The sequence below is a fragment of the Rutidosis leptorrhynchoides genome, chromosome 4 (assembly GCF_046630445.1).
Source record: "Rutidosis leptorrhynchoides isolate AG116_Rl617_1_P2 chromosome 4, CSIRO_AGI_Rlap_v1, whole genome shotgun sequence".
Classification (NCBI taxonomy): Eukaryota; Viridiplantae; Streptophyta; class Magnoliopsida; order Asterales; family Asteraceae; genus Rutidosis; species Rutidosis leptorrhynchoides.
Genome location: NC_092336.1, coordinates 525,204,923 through 525,210,958, shown reverse-complemented (window position 1 = coordinate 525,210,958; position 6,036 = coordinate 525,204,923). Strand labels below are relative to the sequence as shown.

The 6,036-nt window shown below is 31.9% G+C and overlaps 1 non-coding gene across 1 annotated transcript; it reads left to right on the top strand.

Moving 5' to 3' along the window:
* Positions 1 to 574: 574 nt before the first annotated feature.
* LOC139846088 (small nucleolar RNA R71) lies at positions 575 to 681 on the top strand. Its single transcript, XR_011758833.1, has one exon. It is a non-coding gene; the product is annotated as a small nucleolar RNA R71 (small nucleolar RNA).
* The last annotated feature ends 5,355 nt before the right edge of the window (positions 682 to 6,036 follow it).

Here is a 6,036-nt window from a genome sequence, read left to right as displayed (position 1 = left end):
TTGTGGTGGTTTATACAAGCTAGGTCTTTGTTGATTGAAAGTGTTGTTTTGAGTCGGTTGGTTATCCGGACCTTGTTGGTTATACCAGTTATTTTCGGGTCCTTTTGGATTGTAAAGAATGTTTTGATTTCGATTTAAGTTTAGCCTTGGCGGTTGATAATTATTTTGATAATTATTTCCCGGCCTTTGGTTCATATAGGAAACATTCTCTCGTTGTTCCATCGTTGGTTCAATGTGACAATCTTTCAATAAGTGTGGTCCACCGCATTGCTCACAACTGATTCGTATTGCGTGAATATCTTTATTCATCTTTTCCATTCGTCTTTCGAAAGCATCTATTTTTGCGGAAACGGAATCAAAGTCATGGCTAGAATCGGCTCTAGCCGCTTTAGATGATCGAAAGATATCTTTTTCTTGGTGCCACTCATGAGAGTGGGATGCTGTGTTATCAATGATCTTGTAAGCTTCAGTTGCGGTTTTCTTCATAATGGAACCACCAGCTGTTATGTCGATGTCTTTTCGTGTAGCAACGTTGACACCTTGGTAGAATATTTGTACTATTTGGTAAGTGTCTAAACCGTGTTGAGGACATCCTCTCAACATCCTTCCGAATCTTGTCCACGCCTCATATAATGTTTCATTTGACTTTTGCGCAAACGTAACAATTTCTCCTTGAAGTCTCACGGCTTTGGATGCCGGAAAGAATCGTTTAAGAAATTTTTCAACTAAAACATCCCATGTGTCAATCGCCCCTTCAGGTAACGATTCTAACCAATCTTTGGCTTCTCCCTTTAAAGTCCAGGGAAACAACATGAGATAGATCTGTTCATCCTCCACTTCTCGGATTTTGAATAGTGTACAGATCCTATTAAAGGTACGAAGATGTTCGTTTGGATCTTCATTCGGCGTACCACTATATTGGCACTGATTAGTTACCATGTGTAGAATTTGTCCTTTGATTTCATAATCTGGAGCATTAACTTCTGGCTTAATAATGGCGTGACCTTGGCCAGTGCGTTTAGCTCTCATTCGGTCTTCCATACTTAAAGATTCCAGATTCTCCATAATTGAATTTGTTGAATCGGTATCACTAGATGATTCTGATTTAATAGTTCGTTCCTCAATAATACTTGTTTGATTGATTGGTGGCTCCGGAGGAAAGTTTAATGGTTCAGGATCTACGAACCGTTCCTGAATATTCTCCGGATTCTCAATTGTGAGGTTGGTTTCAAAAAATGGATTATCGGAAATTTGAACTGAAGTACTTGGTCGACTGGATGACGATTCTAAAGAAAAATCAACGGCGGTTATATTTGCTAAATGTCTTGATCTAGTTACAGGTGGTGAACGTACAAAAGGTGATGAACGTCTTGCTCGGTGCATTCACTGAATATCCTATTAGTTTTAAAAAGGAAAGAAAAATTATAATAAGTTATCCAATCAATAGACTTTTCTGATTTTGCCCACGTTTCGAATAGCCAAAAGATGCAGCAGAGGGGCAGGATTCGTTTGGTCTCAATATAATTGAGGACTGTTTGGCTCCAATAACCCGGTCCACGTACAAATCCAACTATTACTACGAACCAGAAAATTTTGATGTCTATTAATTTAACCACTTAAAATAAATTTTCGTAATTTTAAGAAATTTAGATAAGAAGTAGAATAAAAAAATCTAAGTCCTAAAACTAGAATAGCGAGAAATAAGAAAGAAAAAGAGTTTGTCGAAAAAGGTCGAAAAAGAAAAAATGGTTGAAAAATAAAAGGTGACGGAAAAATAAAAGAAACTTATAAAAACTTAAAAATACTTGACTAACCTAACCTTATTACTACAACTAACTTAAAATTATAATCGCAAATTGAAATTACTAATTGGAATGATAATTGATACATAGTAAAAGGTGTCTAAAAATATTAAAGCTTACAGGAAAAACTAAATCCCAAATGGAAATAACTTAAAAAGAAACTAAAACTTAAAAAAGGCGTCGCAAAATTCTAAAGCACCTAAATCTTAATCTAAGAAAAAGCACTTAAGGAATTCTACGGCAAAGCCTAAAAATCTAAGAGTAAAAATGACTATGGCAAAATCTAAGTTTAAAACTAAATATGAGCTAAAAATACAAATATTACGCTACAACGATTAAAAAGGGACAAAATATAAAAATATACAAAAAGTTGTAAAAAGTACAATTTTTATAAAAATATTATTTTTATATTATTTATTTAATAAAACTATTAATTTAATATTTTAATTAAACTAATTAATACTAAATATAAATTAAATAAAAAGTTAAAGTTAAAATAAAATTAATTATAATAATAATAATTAGTTAGGGTTTAATAATAATTAATTAATAATTACCGTAATTAATGCTGAATTAGGGCTTCTGTCCATGTGTCAGGTACCCTCCGCGAGTTGCGGTAATTTATAAAGAAAACCCCGCGAGTCGCGGGGTTCAGAAATTCAGATGACAGCTTTTAATTTCGACACGTTTTTTTCTTTTTTTATTTTTTGTTTTCTTTTTTTAAATAAATAAAAGATATTTAAATAAAACTTATATTTTTATAAACTAAAATAAAAATAAAGAAACTTATAAAACTTAAATATTTAACAAAATCTTAAAAATACTTATATTTTTGTTTTTCTTTTTATATTTTCGAATATTTAAAACGTATTTTTACAAAAGCGACTTTTAATAGAATAAATCTCTTTTTTTTTTTTTTTATATTAGCGTTGCGCTTCCGGCGTTTAAGAGAGGTCCCCGGCAGCGGCGCCAAAAATACTTGATGTCAAAGCAGAGGGGTATAAAATACTATTAATTTTTACTAGGAAAAACTATTAAATACGATACAATTTTACACAAGATATTTATTTATTTATAGAATGGATATACTTAAACCTTGCTACAACACTTATAGGCAGTGTACCTAATCGTACAGTAGTGTAGTTTTTAGTAAGTCCGGTTCGTTCCACAGGGAATCTTTTTTTTTTAAACAAAGCTCAACGCTATATTAGTTTACTTTTATAAAAATACAAACATATATATAAGTAATATTATTATTATAAAGGGGGGTTTTTACCGTTTAATGACCGGTTTGTCGATTTTAAAACTTTAGTCGCAGTTAAAACCTAATGTAAACTATTAAATAAATAAAAGACTTTAAATTAAAGCGTAAAGTAAATAACGATAATGAAATTGCAATAAAAGTGCGATAAAATAAAATTGCGATAATTAAAAAGTACGATAATTAAAAGTGCGATTAAATAACAATAAATAAAAGTGCGATAATTAGAAGTGCAATTAAATATAAAATAAAGGAAATTAAATATGAAATAAAAGAATTATGCTTATTTAAACTTCCGTAATCATGATGTTTGACGTGTTGATTTTAGTTTTATGCCCATGGGTTAATTGTCCTTTGTCCTGAATTATTTAATATGTCCGTCTGGTTTTTGTCCATAACAGTCCATCAGTCATAAATATAAAGTGCGAGTGCCCTCGTCAAATTATTCTTATACCCGAAGTTAAATATCCCAACTAATTGAGGATTCGAATTGTAACAAGGTTTTAATACTTTGTTTAATGAATACATCAGGTTATCGACTGCGTGTAAACCAAGGTTTTACTACTTTGTTAACAATTACACCAATTACCCTTGAATGTAATTTCACCCCTGTTTTAATTATTCTAGTGGCTATTAATCCATTCCCGTGTCCGGTTAAATGAACGATTATTCGTACATATAAATACCTCGCCCATCGTGTCCGATCGAGTGTATATGGTAATTTATAGGGACGCCCAATTGTAAATCTTTATATTACCATTAACAAACTTTCATTTAGTTAAACAAATATAAAGCCCATTAATAGCCCATAGTCTAATTTCCACAAGTGTCGTTCTTTTGTCCAAACCCCAATTATGGTACAAAGCCCAATTACCCAATTTTAGTAATTAGCCCAACATCATGATTACTTCGTTTTAAATAAGCATAATAATAACTTAGCTACGAGACATTAATGTAAAAAGGTTGAACATAACTTACAATGATTAAAAATAGCGTAGCGTTACACGGACAGAATTTCGACTTACACCCTTACAACATTCGCTAACATACCCTTATTATTAGGATTAAAATTAAAATTAAAATTAAAATATAAATTATATATATATATTTTACGTATATATGAGAGAAGAGAGAAAAAGATTATGAATTGTGATCAGAATTCGGTTGGCTTTATAGGGATTTTCGATTTTTGGGGCTCCGCGACTCGCGGTGAATTTTGCCTTCAAACTCCGCGAGTCGCGGAGGTTACTTTTATAGCTCAGAGGAGTTTGGCTCTTTGTTTACCGACGGTTTATAATATATATATATAATATATATATAATTAATATAATTAATTATATATTATATTATATTTATATACATAGTTAACTTGTAATTTTTAGTCCGTTGCGTCGAGCGTTAAGAGTTGACTCTGGTCCCGGTTCCGGATTTTCGAACGTCCTTGCGTACAATTTTATATTTTGTACTTTGCGTTTTGAATCTTGTACTTTTGTAATTTCGAGACGTTTCTTATCAATAATTGGAACCTCTTTGATTGTCTTTTGTTCTTTTGAGCTTTTTGGTCGTTTGCGTCTTTAATTCGTCGAATCTGTCTTTTGTCTTCACCTTTTATTATTTAAACGAATATCACTTGTAAATAGAACAATTGCAACTAAAAGCTTGTCTTTCTTGAGGAATAATGCTATGAAATATATGTTCGTTTTTAGCATTATCAAATATTCCCACACTTGAGCGTTGCTTGTCCTCAAGCAATATTGTCTTGAAATACTAGAATCACTTCTTTATTCTTCACACTTTGTACATCAGTGATTTCTATACGGTGATATAAACAATGGTAGTAACGATATGGTTTACAGTCCCACATGACTATAAAAATTTAGATCCATTAAGGAAATTGGATCTTTGTGAAAACATTTGATCTTTTGAAATCTAGTTTTTACCCTAGATAAGTTTTCCGGAATAACCCTTTACCGGTGTTTGCAAAATATTTTTGTGGGTTTGGTGGGTTTCAGATTTGAAAATTTTAGCTCAAAACTTGCGGTTTTGTGTTGAAAGGATCCGAAACTAATCATCCGGACATCGTCCATATAGATTAAAAACGAATTACAATAGTTGATAACATCGCGAGGTACTTGACCTCTATATGATACATTTTACAAACGTTGCATTTATTTCTTAAAGGCAATCTATTATTACATCGAGAGTTGACATATTAGCCTAACATTTTATAACAACCAAATGATCTAATCTGCCATTTGCATAACAATAGTCTTTAATGAACTTCAATGACTCGAATGCAACGTCCTTGTATCATAGCTTAAATGGTCCCAAACAATATCCTTAATATGAGCTAATGCACAGCGGAAGACTTAATTCGTACCTGAGAATAACATGCTTTAAAACGTCAACATAAAGTTGGTGAGATATATAGGTTTGTTGCTAGCAGCGTTATAACAATGGACCACAAGATTTCGTATATAATCATTTCAATAAAAATATTCTAAGTGGTTGAGCACTTGGTAACCATACTTAACATTTAATCACGTCGCATATTCCCTTTAATATGAAATCTTACTACACCGTACCAAGGTGTAGTCACAAAACGAAGTACTGTGCAACCATTGAATACTGGTCGTCCAGTCCGGTTGGGGTTGTCAGGCCCGATAGATCTATCAACAGGATTCGCGTTTACAATACCGCTGTAAATATTAGTTACCAAGCTACAGGGAAGTATGCCAGTGGTACAACTCAACGTAGAACATATTTTTCAGTTACTTGTGTCCATATCGTAAAACATAAAATACATGTATTCTCATCCCGAAATATTTAGAGTTTAAAAGTGGGACTATATACTCACTGTTGTCTCGAAGATATATATATTTTTGACTTGGTCTTCCGGTTGATATCACGAACCTATCCATATATAATATATCAATATATTTTCATTTTAAACAAACGTCTCGTATATATATT